We start from the raw sequence: 21,971 nt of genomic DNA, 5'->3' as shown, positions 1-21,971 counted from the left end.
GCATTGAAGATACAATAGAACAAATGGATACATTGGTCAAAGAAAGTATAAAATCTAAAAAATTTCTGACACAAAATATTCAGTAAATCTGAGATACTATGTAAAGACCAAACCCAAGAATAATAGGAACAGAAGAAGAAGAATCCCAACTGAAATACCTAGAAAATATTTTGAAAAAAATTATACAAGTTTCCTGACCTAAAGAAATAGATGCCTATAAAGGTACAAGAAGCATACAGAAAACTGTCTTAGTTAGGGTTTCTATTGCTATGAAGAGACACTGTGACTATGGTGACTCTAGGAAAAACATTTAATTGGGGTGGCTAAGAGTTTCAGAGGTTTAGTACATCATCATCATGATGAGACATGGCAGCATGCAGGTAGACATAGTGTTAGAGAAGGAGCTGAGAGTTCTACATCTTGACCTACAGACAACAGGAAGTAAAACATCTCACTGGGTGGAGCTAAAGCATAGAAGACCTCAAAGCCCATTGCCACAAGTGACATTCTTTCTCCACAGGCCACACCTACTCAAACAAGGCCACACATCCTAATAGTGCCACTTTCTTTGGAGGCCATTTTTCTTTCAAACCACCACAAGCATCAAATAGATTAGACCAGAAAAGAAAGTCCCATCAGTAAATAGTAATCAAAACACTAAATGTACAGAGCAAGGAAAGAATATTAAAAGCAAGGTGGAAAGACCAAGTAATATATAAAGGTATATCTATTAGAACTATACTGGATTTCTCACTGGATATTCTGTAAGCCAGAAGATCTTGGACACATGTGCTGCAGACTCTAAGAGACCACAGATGCCAGCTTAGACTATAATAGCCACTAAAACATTTGATCACCACAGATAGAGAAAATAAGATATTCATGAGGAAGCCAAATTTAAACAATATTTATTTGGAAATCAAGCCTTAATGAAGGTGTCAGGAGGAAAACTGCAACCTAAGAAGGTCAACTACAACTATAAAAATACAGGAAATTAATAATCATAAAACCACAAGGCAAAAAGAGGGAAGCATGCACACATACATACACACACACCACCACCACCACCACCACCAAAAACAACAACAGTAACAGCAGCAGCAGCAGCAGCAGCAACAACAACAACAACCATAAAAACAAAATAGCAAGAATCAACAATTATTGGTCATTGATATCTCCCAATACAAGTGGTCTTAATTCCCCAATAAAAAGACACAGACTAACAGAATGGATGCAGAAACAGGATCTATCCTTCTGCTGCATCAAAGAAACATACCTCAGCAGAATGGATAGACATCACATCAGATAAAAGTGTGGAAAAAGGTATTCCAAGACCTTAATAAGTAAAGCTTGTGTAACTATTTTAACATATAAAAATAGATAACAAAACAAAACTAATCAAAATAGATAAGGAAGGTCAATACATACCCAACATAGGAAAATCCACCAACATGACTTCTCAAATTTTAACATCTATGCCCCAAACAAAAGAACACCCAAGTTTGTAAAAGAAATACTTCTACAGCTTAAATCACATATTGTCCCTCACACACTGATAATGGGGAGACGTGGTGATATTTTGTGTACCACAATAAACTTGCCTGAGGATCATAGGACAGGTCCAGCCACTAGATTAGACATAGAGTTTTGTATAATATTAAAAGGACCAGTCTTAATATTATACTTTCCAGGGGCTCAGGAGAGAAAACTACAAAAGGTGAGGAGTATTTTTGGGAAATAGAATCTCAGCACACTGAGCTCTTAGTCCAAATATTTATTCTTCCAAACCTTCTTCTCCATCCTCCCATGCCCTGTGAGTCCTGGTATATATATATACACACTTGCAAGCAGTAATCCTTTGGTATACACTTACAAGCAGTAATCCTTTGGCAGTGCAAAGCCAGGCTTCCAGGGTCAAACAGAGAAGTGATAAGAATCACAAAGAGGGGCAGTAATTGTTAAATATCATTTTAAACCCAAATGAGAAGTGAATAATGGGGAAATAAATTAACTAAAGGCTAAATTCAGGTAATATCTAAGAAGAGGAATCTTATGTGCTCAACTATAATCTTAAACGTGATTGGTAGAAAATGGTAAGAATATATATGTTTCTAGGTCAATGGGAGAAAATAAAACTGCCTTCTTTTTTCCTGTGGCTCCTATCTGTCCAAGCTATTTGCCATTTTTCTGTGGGGTGGGGGAAAGTGTGCTAGGTCGCTTGGCAACCTGTGTATAGCTAGATGCCTCTGGTGATAGTTAAAGGGAGATCTGAAACTGGAGGTAAGATTTGGGAAAGGAGAAAGTTAAGCTTAATTGGCACATCTGCCAGGCCTTCTCAAACAGGTAGTCTGGAAACTTAAGTCTGTTCTTAGAGAGTACAGAGATATCTCTGATAAGGTACTTTTCTTCATCTGGGGATGGATCTGGCCCAATGCGGCAATGATGATAATTATAGGGAGGTCTGAACTGGGGTTCTGGCTGTGCATAGTTTTCAGTGCAGAATATTATCTAAATATTCTTAGAAGTGGTTAGGTAAGGACTTAGAGGTCTAGGACATTAGTATGGCTGTAAGAAAAGGAGGGTCCAAGCTAAATTGGTTGTCCACTTTCACTATACTTATTCAACATAGTACTTAAAGTTCTAGCTAGAGCAATAAGATAACAAAAGGAGATCAAGGGGATACAAATTAGAAAGGAAGAAGTCAAACTTTCCCTATTTGCAGATGATATGATAGTGTATATAAATGACCCTACAAATTCTAGTAGGGAACACCTGCTGCTCATAAACTCCTTCAGTAAGGTGGCAGGATACAAGATTAACTCAAAAACATCAGTAGCCCTCCTATTTACAAATGACAAATGGGCTGAGAAAGAAATCAGAGAAACATCACTCTTTACAATAGCCACAAATAATATAAAATACCTTGAGGTAACCCTAACTAAGGAAGTGAAAGACCTGTATGATAAGAACTTTAAATCTCTGAAGAAAGAAATCGAAGAAGATATCAGAAAATGGAAAGATCTCCCATGCTCATGGATAGGTAGAATTAACATAGTAAAAATGGCAATTTTACCAAAAGCAATCTGCAGATTGAATGCAATCCCCATCAAAATCCCAACACAATTCTTCACAGACTTGGAAAGAACAATACTTAACTTTATATGGAAAAACAAAAAACCCAGGATAGCTAAAAGAATCATGAATAATAAAGCAACCTCTGGAGGCATCATAATCCCTGACCTCAAGCTCTAATATAGAGCTATAGTAATAAAAACAGCTTGGTACTGGAATAAAAACCCACATGTGGACGAATGGAACCAAACTAAAGACCCTGACATTAATCCCCACACCTATGAACATATGATTTTTGACAAAGAAGCCAAAACTGTACCATGGAAAAAAGAAAGCATCTTCAACAAACGGTGCTGGTGTAACTGGATATCAACATGTAGAAGATTACAAATAGATCCATATCTGTCACCGTGCACAAAACTCAAGTCCAAGTGAATCAAAGACCTCAACATAAATCCAGTTACAATGAACTTGATAGAAGAGAAAGTAGGAAGTAGTCTTGAACACATTGGCACAGGAGACCACTTCCTAAATATAACACCAGTAGCACAGACACTGAGAGCAACAATTAATAAATGGGACCTCCTGAAACTGAGAAGCTTTTGTAGGGCAAAGGACAAGGTCAGTAAGACAAAACAACAGCCTACAGAATGGGAAAAGATCTTCACCAACCCCACATCTGACAGAGGGCTGATCTCCAAAATATATAAAGAACTCAAAAAGCTAGACTTCAAAATACTGAGCAATCCAATTAGAAAATGAGCTACAGAGTTTAACAGAGAATTCTCAACAGAAGAATCTCAAATGACTGAAAGACATTCAGGGAATTGCTCAAAATCCTTAGTCATCAGGGAAATGCAAATCAAAACAACTCTGAGATACCTGTCAGAATGGCTAAGATCAAAAACACTGAAGACATCTTATGTTGGAAAGGATGTGGAGCAAGGGGAACACTCCTCCACTGTTGGTGGGAATGTCAACTTGTACAGCCACTCTGGAAATCAGTATGGCAGTTTCTCAGAAAATTGAGAATAAGTCTTCCTCAAGACCCAGCTATACCACTCTTGGGCATATACCCAAGGAATGCTCAATCTTACCACAAGGATCCATGCTCATCCATGTTCATATCAGCATTATTCATAATAACAAGAACCTGGAAGCAACCTAGATGCCCCTCAACTGAAGAATGAATAAAGAAAACGTGACACATACATACAACAGAGTATACTCAGCAGTAAAAAATCAATGATAACATGAAATTTGCAGGCAAATGGATGGAACTGGAAAATATCATCCTGAGTGAGGTAACTCAGACTCAGAAGGAGAAACATAGTATGTACTCACTCATACGTGGATACTAGATGTGAGGGAAGGGATGTCCAGACTGCAATCCACAGCTCCAGAGAGGCTACCTAACATGGAAAGACCCTAGGAGGGACATATGAATGGCCCAGCAAAAGGGAAGTGGATGAGATCTACTCGAGTGGACTGGGAGTGGGGGGCAGAGGGCAAGGAGTGGGGGATGAGAACATAGGGAAATGGGAGGGTCAAGCTGGAATAGGGACAGAGTGGGAGGTTAGGGAAGGAGATACCATGATAGATGAGAACATCATGGGAATAGGAAGAGGCAGGGTGCCAGGGAGGCTCTCAGGAATCCACAAGGATGACTCCACCTGGGAGTGTTGGCAGTTGTCTAGAGGGTGCCTGGAATGGTCTACTCTGGTGACCAGTCTAGTGAATACCCTAACTGTCATCATAGAGCCTTTGTCCAGTGACTGATGGAAGCAAATGCAGAGATCCATGGCCAGGCGCCAGGCTGATTTCCAGGAATCCAATCGATGAGAGAGAGGAGGGATTCTGCAGGCAGGGGATTTTGAGATCATGATGGGAGGACATGCAGAGATGACCAGCCACACCAGTGGAAGCCCATGAACTGTAGATTAGTGGCTGTGGAGTCCCCATGGGACTGGACTATGCCCTCTGGATATGAAATATGGTTGTTTGGCTCGAAATGTTTGGGGGGCACCCAGACAGGGGGATCGGGATCCCTCCCTGGGGCATGGGTAGGCTTTTGGATCCCCAGTGCCAGTGGTGTGCCTTGCACAGCCTTGGTGCAGTGGGGAGGGGCTTGGACCTGCCTAGGCTCAGTGTGGCAGGCTCTGCTGACTTCCCATGAGAGACCTTGATTTGGGGGAAGTGGGGATGTTGGGTGGCTTGGGAGGGAGGGCTGGGGGTGGGAGGAGGGAGGAGATGGGATCTGTGGGTGGTATGTAGAGTGAGTAGAAAATTTATTAATAAAGAAAAATGAAAAAAAGAAATAAGTATTTATGTATAATTGAAAATATTACATAATAAAAAAGGATACAGAGAGAATATCCAGATTAACAAAATCAGAAATGAAAGGGGAGAGATAGGAACAGACAATGAGGAAATCCAGAGAATCATTAGGAGATACTTTAAAAACCCGTACCCCACAAAATTAGAAAATCTAAATGAAATGAATTATTTTCTCAATAAGTACTACTTACCAAAGTTAATTCTAGATCAAATAATCAATATAAACTGACATATAGGCACTTAGCAAAAAAGAATTCTGCCACCCTCACCCCCCAAAAAATGACCAGGGCCAGATGGTTATTTTTAATGGATTTTTTATTAAGAAAATATTTTTGTTCATTTTACATACCAATCAAAGATCCCCCTCTTCCTTCCTCCTGCCCCTCCAGCCTCCCCCTCCCATCCCACCCCCATTCCTTCCTACAAGAAGTAAGGACTCAAGGGCAACAAGATCATGATGGTTTATGCACAGCATTTTAACAAATATACCAAGAAGAGTTAACACCAACAACCTCCAAATTATTACACAAAATAGAAAAAGGAGCATTGCCGACTTCATTTTATGAGGCCACAGTTACCCTGATACCCAAACCACATAAAGACACAAAAAAAGAAAGAGATTTACAGACCAATTTCTCCTATGCACATAGATGGAAAACCAATAAAATACCTGCAAAACAAATGTAAGAACACATTGTAAAGATCATACACCATGATCATGTAGGCTTCATCCCAGAGATTCATGGATGGTTCAGTGTATAAAAATCAATGAATGTTATCCACAATATAAGCAAACTGGAAAGAAAACAACACATGATCATTTCACTAGATGCAGAAAAGGTCTTTGACAAAATCCAACATCCTTTCATTACCCAATTATGGAGAGATTAGGGATACAATGAATATATGTCAGTATAATAAAGGCAGTATATAGCAAGCCCATAGTCAACATCAACTTAAATGGAGAGAAACTCAAAGCAATTCCACTAAAATCAGGAACTAGACTATGTTGTCCATTCCCCATAACAATTGAATGTAGTACCTGAAGTCTTAGCCAGAGTAATAAGGCAACTGAAGGAAATCAGGGAAATACAAATTGGAGACAAAGAAGCCAAACTATCATTATTTAGAGACAACATGATACTTTACATAAGTGACCCTAAAAAAAATCCACCAGGGAACTTCTACAGTTGATAAACATTTTTAGGGAAGTGGCATGATACAAGATTAACTAAAAAAATAAGTAGCCCTCCTATATACAAAAGACAAATGGACTGAGAAAGAAAGCAGGGAAACAGTACCATTCACAATAGCCTCAAATAATATAAAGTGTCTTGGGGGATAAGTAACCGAACATGTGAAAAACTTACATGATAAAAACTTCATGTCTTGAAAGAAAGAAACTAAAGAAAATATCAGAAGATGCAAAGATCTCCCATGCTCATGGATCAGTAGTAACAACATAGTAAAAAATGGCTGTTCTATCAAAAACAATCTACAGGTACAATTCAGTTCCCATGAAAATTATACCATAATTCTTTACAGACCTTGAAAAGACAATACTCAATTTCATATGGAAAAAAAGTCCGAGATAGTTCAAACAATCTTGAACAATGAAAGAACTTTTAGAGGTATTACCACCCCTGATTTCAAGTTGTATTACAGAGCTATAGTAATAAAAACATCATGGAACTGCATACACCAAGTCTTGTTGATCAATGGAATCGAATTGAAGATACAAACCAACATACCTGTGGACATCTGATTTATGATAAGAAAGCCAAAGATACACTGAAAGAAAGAGAGCATCTTCAACAATTGGTACTGGTGAAACTGGATGGCTGCATGTAGAGGAATGTAACTAGATACACATTTACCATGCTTCACAAAATTCAAATCCAAATGAATCAAAGACCTCAACATAAACCCGGATACACTGAACCTGTTAGGAGAGAAAGTGAGTGGAGAATAGCCTTGAAGTCATTGGCATAGGATAAGGCTTTCTGAATAGAATAATGTTAGTACAAAGGTCAACAATAAATAAATGGAGGTCATGAAACTGGCATCTTCTCTAAGGCAAAGGACACTGTCATTCAAACAAACCAGCAGGCTACAGAATGGGAAAATATTTTTACCAACTACACATCTGATAGAGGGCTAATATCCAAAATATATAAAGAACTCAAGAAACTAGATTTCAAAAAACCAAGCAATCCAATTACACAATGGGGTCTAAACAGAGAATTCTCAATAGAGGAAGTTCAAATGACTGAGAAATGCTTAAAGAAATGTTCAACATCCTTAGCCACCAGGGAAATGTAAATCAAAACTACTTTGAGATTCAATCTTACACTTGTCAGAGTGGCAAAGATCCATAACACAGGTGACAGCTTGTGCTGGTGAAGATACAGAATAGAGTGGGAACACTCTTCTATTCCTGGTGGTACTGCAAACCTATATAGCCACTATGGGAATCACTATGGAGGTTCCTCAGAAAGTTTTGAATCCACCTACTTCAAGACATACCTATATCACTCTTGGGCATATACCCAAAGGATGTTTCACCCTACCACAAGGTCACTTGCTCAACCATGTTCACTGCTGCTCTATTTATAATAGCCAGAAAGTGAAAACAACCTAGATGCCCCTCAATAGAGGAATGGATAAAGAAAATGTGGTACATTTTTTCTTTTTTAATGTTGTTTTTCATTTTACATGCCAATCAACTTTACATACATACCACCTTTCTTTTTTGATATTAGTGATGTTTAAGTTTTCTATAGTGAATGATAAACTTTCCTAACAGTGATCTCTAAAGTCTCCAAAAGATGATGGGGCTGCACAATGACAATTCCACTTGGACTATAGTAACATCACTAAGCTGACAAACACCTAAAGATCAGCTTGTACTATTAACTGCTCAGGACAATTTCAACGTGTCTGGCCTCGCAGAATACTCTAGACAGGACTTGAGATAAGCCCTTCACTTTGACTTTACATAGGAACTGAATAAATAATTATGCAGCTAGCTCTCCCAGGACTTGACAATTGACCCAATTTTTTTCAGGGTCCCTAAAGATGCAGTCACCCCTAGAAAGCTGGAAGTAATTTTAAGAACTTAATCCCACATTCACAAAAGTTAGGGTAGGTGGTTTTTGGTCATTCATTGGGTTATGGATATTTGTCATCATTTAGGGTGGTTGGTAACAAGTTGTTATTGGTAATGGTCAGGAAAAAAGTTGAATGAAGGAGATTAGATTCAGGAATCTCATTCTAAAAAGAAAAAGGGGGATATAGAAATAGGATAAAAAAGTAGATTGTTGACTCTACTTTTAAAAAGCAACGACTAGTTTTAAATACTTTACATTGGCTTGGATTTTTGTATATTGATACAAATTTGAGGTTGTTTTTGTTATACTGTATATATGTTATAGAAATGATAGGATAAAAAGGTAGATTATTGAATTCACTTTTAAACCAAAAAGCAACTGCTAGTTTTAAATATTTTACATTGATATGAATTTTTGTATCTTGATATAAATTTAAGGATATTTTTGTTAGAACATACTGTACATACATTTCTACTCTTGTTCAAGGTATTGTACCAATACAGCTCATCTAACAATGTAATATCAATTTCTAGTCCTTCAATGTTATTATTATGAACTATTTAGGATAATAAAGAAATGCAGGTTAGTAGTTAGTCACCTATTACAATCAAATTTGTGGTCATGTTAGGTATGTTTTAAAGGTCAAACATATATTCAGAGATCTACATAATATGTCATTTAAGATGTTTTAATAACATAAGGTTCTTTTTCTATGACAAGGAAACATATCTATTTCTGGTATCACCAATCTACTTCATAGAAGATGACGGGCAACCAGAAAACTCTGTATGGAGTTTACTTTCTTTGTGTCAAAAGTTAGCCACTGGACAAGAAAGTGCCCTTGCCTACACTGCTGATAGTTTGCTGTCCAAAATGGACAAACAGAACACAAAAGAAAGTGACTGCAGAACTTTGCCAAGACAAAGTGGTACAGTCCTTCAAAATTCCTGCTTCACAGATAAGTCTTTCAGATATTCTAGGCCTGTGGGCCGAAGTTAGATGCCCCAATGTTATAGAGAAACCTTGGGTTATTTTTGGAAGTTGTTTGCTCTACACTTCCTGGTTACTCAGGTAATATTATATCCTTCTCAGGTCTCTGATTGAGCTGAAGACTTTGTAGTTATAGTTTTCTCTTTTAGAAAATTCAAAAAAGACACTCACAAAAGAGGTGTAAAAAGTATAAGATTGAGAGTCATCAAAGGATATCTTTATGTTGGTAATGCAAGTTAGGATAGAAAGTAAATTAGACTTTGGGCTTACCGAGATAAGATAGATAATGGAGTATTTTCTTTAAATTTGTCAAATGTCAATGGATTAGACATTGTTAATATAATTATTGCCTGTATGTATTTGCATATAGATATTGTACTTTTTGTATATAGCTTTTCTATGTTATTTAAAAACTATGCTCTTTATTTTAGACAAAACGTGGAAATGTTGTATGATATTTTGTTTGTGTTCTGACAATAAAGCTTGCCTGGAGATCAGAGGCCAAAGCTAGCCACTAGTTAATCATAGAGGCCAGGCAGTTGTGGCGTACACCTTTAATCCCAGCAGTTGGGAGGAGGAAGCAGGAGGATCAGGAGTTCAAAGCCACCCTATGCTATGTGAGATTGAACAAGTCTAATACAGAAACAGAGCCAGGCAGTGGAGGCTCAAGTCTTTGATCCCAGCACATAGGAGACTCATGCCTTCAATCCCAGCACTAGAGAATTGGAGAAAGGACCCTTCCCTGCATTCAGTCTGAGGATTTGTAGAGATAGGATTCCCTGTACAGGCTGAGGATTTATAGAGACAGGATCCCGCCAGCCAGTCTGAGATTTTATAGAGCTAAGAAGTCTCTGATGTCTGGCTGCTCTGCTCCTCTCATCTTTTAGCTTTCACCCTCAATATCTGACTCTGGGTTTTTATTTAATGAGACTAATTAGGATCACTCTTCAGAGTTCCCTTTTTCCCACAACTTCTCCAGCGTTTGTTGTCAGTTAATTTCTTGTTCTTTGCCACTCTTCTGTGGTTAAGATGAAATGTCAGTGTAGTTTTAATTTGAGCTTCCCTGATTGCTGAGGATGTTAAACACTTTTTGAGATACATCTTAATTTTTATTTCTGCTTTTGGAAACTGTGTTCAGGTGCATATTCCATTTTTAACTGGGTTGGCACAGTGCTTTGTGGGTTCTTTTTATATTGGACATTTATTATCTGTTGGTTATGTACCTGGCAAAGATTCTCTTCCACTCTGTGGTCTTCCCTTTCACAAAATTTAATGTTTTATCTGCAGTATAGAAGCTTTGTAGTTTTGTGAGGTCCTACTTGCCATTGTTGGCCTTAATTCTTAGGCTAGTGGAGTCCTATTCAGAAAATTCTTGTTTACAATTGTATCATGTAGGGTACTGTCTTTGTTTTCTTCTAGAAGTTTTAATGACAGATTTCACATTTAGGTCATTTATCCACTTGCAGTTAGTTTTGTGCAAGGTGACAGAACCAAATCAAATTTTAGTCTTTTAATACAAACATCCAATTTTCCCAGAACCATTTATTCAAGATGCTATTTTCACCAGAGTATGTTTTTGGCATCATTGACATGTATTGTTACATGCTGAACTGCCTGAACACTTCTTGGGGGAGGGGGAGAGAAAGTGTGGAGTCAATGACACAAACATCAGGAGTCAGGTGAGAAGCAAAAGGCAGACTCATTTATTGCAGATGTGGGGTGAGCCTAAATACCCTCTCCCAGCACCCCATTGGCCGTTGGCCATTTCCTTGCCTGTGTTGGCTTTTTTCATTGGCCCCATCAATCTGAAGTTCATAGGTCACCAATCACCAAGTGCAGCAGCAGACTCCAAGTTGACTTAAGGGAAGTTGTTATTGCAAATGCCTATGTGCTCCACCAAGGCAGCCATGGCCCTGCCAGCCTAGGTGGCTCAATTTTCTCCCCACATATCCACCTTTTTATTTGTTTCTTTGACAGCTTAGTGGAAGTTGAAGTTCCATGCTCTGGCCTTATCCCCACCTCAGAGAGCATCTAGCATATTGGACTGTGCCTGTCTTGGTTGTGCTTCCGAACAGGACCTTTCCCATCATTGACTACCAGCCCTCGAGGGATTGCTACTCTGGGAAGCATGCCAGGGTTGGGGGAATGTTATTTAAAAGGTAGCCTTATGGATTTCTGTAAGCCTTGCCTGTACAACCTCATGAGGGGGGCTGTGTTCAGGATATTTTAAAGCCATAAGCAACTGGAGAGTGGTCTTGTTGATGGAGTGCTGTCATGACATTTTCTGTAATAGACACTTAAAAATGATAATTAATAACAAAAAGCCACCTCCCAAGTAAGGCATAAGTGACAATCAAGGAATAAATGTTTTTGAAAATTGTTCCTCTCTAGCTTTCCAGGGCTGGTTGTATATCCCGAGCAGGAACCCGTATTGGTGCAATTGAATCCTGTGGAAAGATACAAGCATATCCTTGCCCTTGAGTCAGTAGTGGGGTGGGTTTTTGCCATAGCAGGGAGATGGGGTCCTACCATCAGATCAATGGGAGGGGAGTGTCTCATGGCAAAAAGACCCAATGCTTGTAAGCAGGGCTGAGGTTGCTATCATCGAATGTGAGAAAATTTAAATGAAACAAGATCTCAATCAATGCCAGGTGAGGATCACACTTGGCGTCAGGGGATGTAACTTTGGCCAAAAGAGTTTTAAGAGTTCTGTTGGTTCTTCCCACAATAGCCTGTCCTTGAGGGTTATAGGGAATACCAAATGTGTGGCGGCTCATCCAGGAGGCAACAAAATCATTAAATTGTTGTCAGGCATAAGCAGGCCCATCATCAATCTTTAGAGCCCAGGCCACTCCCATGATCAGCATTGCTGTCTTAACAGCTTTGATTGCATGAAAGGCCCTTTCCCCAGAAAGGGCAATAACATAGGTGAATGAAGAGCAGGTGTCCACAATAACATAGACATTTTTTAGCTTGCCAAAAGGAGGAGAATGTGTAACATCCATTTGCCAGATTGCATTTGGCAACAGTCCATGGGGACAGACCCACCTCTATTCAAAGGGCCTAAGGGTGCAATAGGGGTGCAAGTAGCACAAGAGCATGCCAAGTGTTTGCATTGAAAAATAGGGAGTTCTGGAAATAGCCTATGGAAAATCTGTTGGGATAAGTGGAACTGTTGATGAAGTGCTTGGGTCTGCTCTAAGAGGTTAATATCATCTGTCATAATCAGGGCATCTATACTTTCACTGCTCCAGGCAAGGATGGTTGGAATGAGACTTGATATTAGATATATACCATGGATATACCCTTTGTTCAAAAACATCTTGGAGTGATTTCATAGCAACATATAAGGGGCTTGTGGACTCCTTGACATAAGAAAAGGATAGGATGTGGACTACCTGGGCAGTATATTGGCTGTAAGAGAAACTACTGACAGGTTCAAACTGGCATTCTGTGAAGACTTTAAGAAGTGTCAGTAATTCACCCAGTTGAACTGAGACAGGATTTGGTAGAACATGGGATATATCCTAAGTGTTTTTATACTTTATCAAAATTCCATACTTATTCTTGTTGAAATCTTAAAAAGCCATGGTCAACTGGAGTGTGGGCATGGAAGAAGGGACACTATAAGGCTTGATCATGATAGGGAGAGGTTGTAATGTTGTAATCCTCCTGTCCTGAGGAGGGTGGTTATCAACAATGCCAGGAAATCCAGTGACCATCTCCTGTAAGCTAATGGAATCATCCCAGCGTGGCTGGGAATATCTCAAGGAAAAGGGAAGGATGATCTTGTCTGGCTCACAGCTACAGGTCCTGTAAGCCAGCGTTTGAGCCTTTAAACCCAGATGAAAGGTCTGCTCAAATTTTGAGGTGACCTTCTGAAGGTCAGAAGAGGCCTGATGTACCCACATTAGGTGGTCCCTGTTGCCATAGGACCCCCAAGAAACCATAAAGTGTCCACAATATCATGTCTTGAAGGGATTTATCGGGTTTATGTCTATTCAAAGATGCCAAGGACAAAAGCGAAGCAATCTTACCAATTAGAGCAAGAACATGTGTGTGTGGGGGGAGGAGATGTATTTTTTCAGGTGGGCAGGCAGGCCCATCCAATAAAGAGAAAGGGCATCACATTTCATGTTCTGGAATTGGCAGGAATGGCTTGAGCCAATTGATCATACCACATAGTTGTTGTAACTTGATAAGTGAGTGGTGAATCTTAGATGTTAAAGTAAAAGACAGTGGGCATTTTTTTTTTTTGCAATCAAGAACCCCAAAAAGGCATAAGGGGGAGCAAATTGAATCTTTCCTGGAGCAACATGTAAATTTAGAGTGGCAAGATCTTTAAGGAACAACTAAAAAACAGTTTTTAAATAATGGGGATTGATATGAGCAACAAGGATGTCATCCATGTAATGGACCAATAAGACTCATTTGGTATATTTTTATGGCCTCTGAGACATAGAACTGGCAGATTGTTGGAAAAAGCTATCTTTAATATTTAACACAACAGCATGATAGCTGGCAGAATAGCACTGGGATGTGTGAGACCTGGCTGGGTATATCCCATTTTTTCCATTTGAACATTAATAGTGGACAGGTCTTGGAGGACCCGGTAGTGGCTCAATTTCTTTTTAATCACAAAAACTTGTGCTCACTAGTAGAGGGCTCCAAATATCCCAGATCTAGTAGTTCTTGAATTAATTTTTTTTTTAATGCAGACAATTTAGGTTCAATAATTAGCCTCTGCTCACCCAAACATCTTCATCATTAAGCCATGAGAGGGGTATGGATTGTGGTGTTGTGTTAACTCCAGGCTCCTGATGGGTAGTTGTCTCTAGAATTGGGGGTGCCAGCCAGCAGGAGGGGGCAGGGAGGATGGTATTTGACCTGGCCAGCCTATTTTATCATGGGTGATAATATCATTATAAAAGTCATCGTTGTCCATAGTAAGGATGACCCCCATGTCTTCAGAATGTCCCTTCCCCATAGGTTGTGAAGGACATTGACTATGACTGGGGAAAGGGAGCCCTGATTGCCATCCAGGTCTTTCCAGTGGACAGGGTTCACAGTAGCATGGGTATTTTCTTGGCCTCCCATGCCTCTAATGGCAGGGCCAGGTCGTTACTTCCAATGAGGAAACTGAAGAGCGTCAGTATCTGTAAGGATGGTGACATCCACAGCCATGTCCACCAGCCCTTTAACAGGTGAGCCATCAAGGTATACCATCATCATGGGTAAGTGCGAGAAAACAGGCAAAGTCCAGAATATCTTAGGGGTAGGACCATTGCCTCTTACTGGCAGGGCTGGGCTGAGGGCTGCCTCACTGAGAGTTTAAAGGAGCTGCATTATTTGAAGGCTGTGAGCAGCAGGCTTTGCCCCAGTGGAAGCCCTTGTTACACCTGGGACAGTGTGTGGGAGCCCGTTCTCGGGTTCCTCATGGCTTTACCCAGCAGGTCCGCATAGAGGATGATTAGGACCACCGGCCTGAGTGCAGGTGTCTGAGATGGTCTGCACTTGGCTGTGCTGCAGGAGGAGGTCTTTTGCTCCACCCCTTGGCGTCTCTATAAAAACCCTGGGGCAGAGACAGTCGGGGCCCGTTGGAAAAGGTTCCAGGCCCTTTTGAGGCTATCCTTTATTTTCTATCTGTTTATCTCTGCAAGATTCTCTGCAATAAATTCTTCTATCTAATATTTCCTGCTGCTCACACTCAAGAAAACTCTGGGGGAACTGTGGGGTTGGTGAGTAAACGCCCCACAACAGTGTGACTTAGGTTGTGAATTAGGGCAGTCACACTGCAAGTGGGCAAGTTTAAAGTTTACCACAGCCCCAACAAGTGTGGTCTGCCAGAGTGGCAGGAGCCTGGCAATCCAAAGACTGTGGTGGGTCAGATAAGAAGGCGTCAAGAGAGGCAGTCAGGGCAGTGATGGGGCCAGCTCCAGAGTCCAGATCCCTAGTGGCCAAGATCCATTTATGAATTTCCTCTTTGCATACTGTTGCTACTGCATTATGTATGAGGGCATTAAGCCCCTCCCATGCCAATTGCTTTATTAGCATCTCCTGCATAGGGCCAAGATCTACCCTATATTCAACTGCCTTAGTTACTTGAGTGAGAAAGTCAGTGAAAGACTCTCCGGGTTGTTGGACTAAATTATGGAAGTAAGTGGAGGAGTCATTAGGGTTGCATGCCTTAAGGGCCTTAGAGGCCAAATTGGAGACCTGCTGAAAGTAGGCATATTGGCCAATGGTAGATTGTGAGACAGTATCAATATATTGGCCTCTCCCAGCAAGCATGTCTAGGGTGACATTAAACCCATACTGTAAGTTGAGATGGGCCTGGGCCTCTGCCTGATCATAATATGCAGATTACCAATTGAGAAAAACAGCGGGTCCTAAGACAGCCTTAAGCAGGTGGTGCCAATTATAGTGGGTTTGTAATTGCATAGCCCACTGTCTAAGGACTTGTTCAAAACCGAGGGAGTCTGGAACAGACTCATTCACTGCCTTGCAGATGAGCAAAAAGTCAGTTAGGGGAGTAGGCACCCATTGCTGATTAGCTGCATTTGATCCCAGACTAAGAGGATAAGCCTCTTCTGGTTCCTGCATAGGAGGGGAGGGGCAGGAGCAGACATGTGAGGGGTCAGGGGTGGAAGGAGGGTCTGAATAGGGCAAGCTGGAAGGCAGAATTCCTGCCAAGGATATAAAGGTGGAGTGGTAGAAGCCAGAAGGAGAGTGGGAGTGGACAGAGAAACTTGAGGTGGTTTGGGTGGCACTGTGGGCATGACTGGCTCATTTCCTCGTCATCTGAAGATGGAGGAACCTCCTCAAGAAGCAGTGGGGAGATCAGATTGCCCATCTTCTAAGGGAGGGAAAACAGTAGCAGATAGTAGAAGACAATAGCAGAAAATGTGTCTGACCCAAATGTTTTGTGCTTAGTGGGGGACTTCCGTGGTTTGTTAGGCCACATCTGTATGCCCACACAGTGTCTCCAGATGGGGAGTGGTGGTTGGGAACCATTCCTGTCTTCCATCCCCTGGGAGGTCAGCCCTTACATGGAGGTGCTGGGCAAACTGAAATTGAAAAGATGTGCCTCCCTAACTAGACAAACAGACAAACAAGAAAAGGGAAAGGGAGAACGAGTCCCAGCATTCACCTCCAAAGGGACCGAAAACACAAAACACCAAGGGTTGGCCAAGTCACCCAACAATCACTGAGCAGGGGGTGCCGAACCACGCTGTTGAAGAAAGGGGAAATCCAGAGGAACAGCTTCAGGGCATGCACCAGGGCTAGGAATGATCAGTGCAGCACCAGCAGGAAAGGGCAAAATTCAGGACCCAATAAAGGATTGCAGCAACCAAAAAATAGACCCTAACCAACACAGATCAACGCTCATGCCCATACAGGCACCAGGCCCATGTTGCGTGACAGATGTTATGCACCAAACTGCCTGAATACCTCTTGGGGTGGGGTGGGGGGCACAGGTGTGGAGTCAACAACGCGAACACTGTGAATCAGGTGAGACTCAAAAGGCAGACTCGTTTATTGCAGATATGGGGTGAGCCTAAATACCCCCATTCAGCACCCCATTGGCTGTTCGGAATTTCCTTGGCTATGTTGGCTATTTCTCAATGGCCCCATCAATCTGAAGTTCATAGGTCACCAATCACCAAGTGCAGCAGCAGACTCCAGGTTGGCTTAAGGGAAATTGTTATTGCACATGTTTATGTGCACTGCCAAGGCAGCCATGGCTCTGTCAGCCTGCCTGGCTCCCTTTCCCCCCACAATATATAGGCTTTATTATATTGAGGTATATTCTCTCCAGTCCTACTATGTCTAGCAATTATGTCAAAGTCCTTTTCTGCATCTTTTGAAACATTCATGTGGTTTTGACATAAGTTCATTTATATGATTTATTATATTTATTGATTCATATAAGTTGAAACAATTCCTACATTCCCAGGATAAAGCCAACTTGGTTGTGGTTAATGATCACTTTAATATATCCCTGTATTTGTTTGCAATTATTTTGCTGAAGATTTTTGCTTCTATGTTCATCAGGCGTATTGGACTCTCTCTCTCTCTCTCTCTCTCTCTCTCTCTCTCTCTCTCTCTCTCTCTCTGTTTGTGTGTGTGTGTGTTTATCTGTATTATTATTAGTTGAGTAATATTGACTTCAAAAAAGGAGTTTGGAAGAGCCCCTTAACTTTCTATTATTTTTATAATTTAAAACTGTGCTTAGACATTATTTGAAAGTCTGGTAGAATTCTGGTGTGGATCCATCTTGGCCTGGACATATCTTAGTTGAAGGGCTTTTTACTGCTGTTCTGATCTTTGTATTTGTTCTAGGTCTATTTAAGTTGTTGATCTCTTCTTGGTTTAAGTTTGGTAGTTTGAATGAATCTAGAAATTCATCTAATTTTTTTGGATTTTCCAACTTAGGTTTTTAAAGTATCCTCTTACAATATTCTGCATTGTTTGCTGTCTCTTGTAATATTTCACCATTCATCACTGTTTCTGTTAATATGCCTCCTCTCTGTTTCTTTTGGTTAGTTGGGGCAAGGGTCTGTTCATCTTTGTCTTCTCAAAAGAACTGGCTCCTAGATTCATTGATTCTCTGTGCTGTTTTGTTTCTATTTCATTCAGTTCTGGTCTGGTATTATTTCTTGCCATTTGTGTTTCACTTGTTCTTGTTTTCCAAATGCTTGAACTGCACTGCTAAGTCAATCATTTGGGCTCTTTCTGATTTTTCAATGTAGGCACTTAACACTTATAAATGTCCCCTGTAGGAAAGCTTTTAACATAACCTGAAGGTTTTGTTGTATTGTTTTCATTTTCATTTAGATCTAGGAATTTTAAATTTATTTCTTGGTTCCTTTGACCCATTCCTCATTCACTAATAAGGTGTTTAATCTACATGAGATTGTGTAATTACTAGATGTGGTTGATATATTGTGCACCCCAATAAACTTATCTGGGGGTCAGAGAACAGAACAGCCACTATATTAAACATAGGTTTAGGCAGTGGTAGCACATGCCTTTAAACCTAGCATTCAGAAGGCGGAGATCCATCTGGATCTCTGTGAGTTCAAAGCCACACTGGAAATGGTCAGGCATGGTGGCACATGCCTTTAATTCCAGGAAGTGATGGCAGGAAGCAGAAAGTTGTATAAGGCATGAGGACCAGGGACTAGAGCCTTTTTAAGCTTTTAGGCTTTTAGATGAGGATTCAGAGGCACTCAGTCTAAGGAAACAGGATCTGCTGAGAAGTTGGCAAGGTGAGGTTAGCTGTGGCTTGTTCTGTCTCTCTGATCTTTCAGCTTTCACCCAAATATCTGGCTCTGGATTTGTTTTTATTAATAAGACCTTTTAAGATTCATGTTACAACTAGAGATTCATTTGCTTTTGGTTGTAATTCTTCTTGCATTGTGGTCACATAGAATACACAGAGGCATTTATTTTATTTTTCGGATTTTCTTTTAAAGATTTGTTTGGTGTCCCATTACATGGTCTTTTTCATAGCATACATAGGCTCCTGAGGAGAATGTATTTTGGGGATATTTGGGTAAAATGTTCTGCAGATATACTTTATATCTATTTGATGTACTATTTTCTTCAATTCTGATGTTTCTTGATTTCCTTTTATCTTGATGATTGTCTATTGGTGAAAGTGAGGTATTAAAATCATCCGTTGTTGTTGGGTTTGAGTTAATCTATGTCTTTAATTCTGGTAGTATGCTTTTTGTGGAATTGTGTGCACCAGGATTTAGTACGTATCTATTAAGGATGGTCACATCTTTTGAGTTCATTAGTCCCATGGTTGTAATGAAGTGTCCCTCTCGATATTTTCTGGTTAGTTTGAGATTTAAGTCTATTTTTTTCAAATATTAGGGCAGCAACACCTGCTTGCTTCCTGGTTCATTTGGTTGAATTACTTTTTCCATTTAGTTCACTTCAAGGTTGTGTTTATCTTTAATTCTAAGATGACAACAGAAGGGTGAACTTTTCACAATTAAATTTGTTTATTTATTTTACAACCTGATTGCAGTTTCTCCTCCTTCCTCTCCTCCCAAATATTAATTGAATAATTTTTCTTCTTTTGAGAATTATATATTCAGCCATTAGCCCATTTATTGATTGGATGATTTATTCTTTTGATTTGTTCTTTTGGTTGTTTTTTAAATTTTTTTTATGTTTTTATTTTTGGTATCTTTTTAAATAAATACATTTATTTATTTATTCATTCATTCATTTATTCATTTATTTTACCTCCCAGTTGCAATTTCCCCTCCCTCCTCTCCTCCCAGGCCTTCTCCCCCACCCACTCTCTGTTCCCATGCCCCAATCCACTCCTTCTCCATTTCTGTTTAGGAAAGTGCAGTTCTCCCATGAGTTATCAGCAAAACATGGCATATCAAGTTGCAGTAAGTCTAAGCACCTCCCTATGTATTAAAGCTGGGCAAGGTGACCCAGTATGAAGCATAAGGTCCCAAAAGCCTGTAGAGTCAGAAGACAGTCCCTTTCCCCACTGTTAGGAGTCCCACAAGAGGACCAAACTACACAACTGTAACATATATGCAGAGTGCCTAGGTCAGTCCCATGCCTGCTTCCTGGTTGTCAGTTCAGTTTCTGTGAGACAAGAAAATTAATTTTGTTTCCTAATCCACTCAGGTAACATGTGTCATTTGATTGGAAATTTCAGGCCATTAATATTTAAAGTTATTATTGAAAAGTGCTTATTGATTGCATTAACTTTTTCTTTTTGCTATTTGTATTCTTACCATACAATGTGTTTCAGCGATTATAGCACAATTTCTTTCTTTTCTATTGTCTCTTGGCTATGCTTATTCCTCTCTTGAGTCCAAAATATTGCCTCCAGCAGTCTCTGTAGTGATAATTTGGTGGACATGTATTTTTGTAGCTGTTTATGTACTAGAAAGTTTTCCTTTCTCCTTCAACTATGGCAGACAGTTTTGCTGGATATCGTAGTCTAAGTTGACATCCAGTCTTTTAGAACATGGAGTACATTGTTCTAGCCTTCTCTGGATTTTAAAATTTCCATTGATAAATCAGCTGTTATTCTGATGTGTTTTCCTATATATGTGACTTGTGCTTGTTCTCTTTAGCTTTCAACATTCTTTGTTGTTTTTGCTTAGTGTTTTATTTATGGTATGCCATGGGAAGTTTCTTTTCTGTTCCTGTCTATTTAGTGTTCTGTGTGCTTCCTGTATCTGTATGGATTTTCTTTTGTTAGTTTGGAAAGTTGTCTTCTATGATCTTGTTGAATATATTGTCTGTGCTACTGGTCTGGGATTCTTCTAAATAATTTGAAAAATTGGTCTTTTCATAGTATCCTACTATTTCTGCACGTTCCTTTTATCTGTTTTAAAAAAACTTGTTGTGTATACCTACACAGAAAAGTGTAGTCTTTTCCCCTCATTAAGGAAACTTCTTTTGCAAGAGGCAGAGATCACTACATAAAAACAAAACCAATAGACATGCAGAGTCTAATGCCAGTGAATATATCTGCAAGTTATATTTAGGAATATATATGTATGTATCTGAGTGTATATACATAGGTTTTTGAGTATATATACATATATATGTATGTATTATGTACATATATACACATGCAATAAAAATTAGTGAAAAAATAGATCGCAGATTTGAAGGAAGGCAGGGAGAGATATATGGGGGGAGGGTTGGAGGGAGGAAAGAGAAGGGAGAGATATTATAATTATATTGTAACTACAAAAAACTTATTTATATTCTTTACTTGTGTGATTTAATCCTTCTACTTCATCCTCTGTCATGATATTTTATCTTCTACCTAATTCAATCTACTTATAAGGATTTCCCCCAGTTTTCTGATTGGTTTATTGAGTTTTTCAATTTCACCTTCCTTTTAGCTTGAATTCTCTTCAGTTTCTAAGCACTGTATTGTCTTAGTCACTTCAAAAGAAGTGACTAAGGCCAAAAGGCCTTGTGTTTTCTCTGCATTATTAGAGTGTTTATTTCTATTTCATTTAATTCATTGAGCTGTTTTTTTCATGTGTTCTTTTGTGCTTTTATACTCCTTGAATTATTTGATGATGTTAATGATTGTTTTATAAATTCTGTATTCTGGGGCTCATCTATAGACATAATATTGGACAACATTTCTAAGGGCCTGGTAAATTTTGGAGGAATTGTACTGTTTCCTTTCAATGTATAGTTGACCTTTCATTTGTTTATTTTTGAGATGACACCTGTGCATGTAAACTTTTTTGTTGTGTGTCTGATGTTGCATTCCAGGATGTCTATTGGTTTGATGTTAGGCTTTAATTAATTAATTAATTAATTAATTAATTAATTAATTAATTAGTTTTGTTGCCCAGGCTTGGTTGATTTCTGATCAGGTATGAGGAGTTGGAAGGTTAATCCAGTGTTGATTTTGGATTGTAGGAAAGGTTATGATTCGAATTTAGT

Source organism: Peromyscus californicus, unplaced genomic scaffold (genome assembly GCF_007827085.1).
Source record: "Peromyscus californicus insignis strain IS unplaced genomic scaffold, ASM782708v3 Scaffold_10__1_contigs__length_136768540, whole genome shotgun sequence".
NCBI lineage: Eukaryota > Metazoa > Chordata > Mammalia > Rodentia > Cricetidae > Peromyscus > Peromyscus californicus.
The sequence above is the reverse complement of the archived record's forward strand: the minus strand, read 5'-3'. Positions refer to the sequence as shown.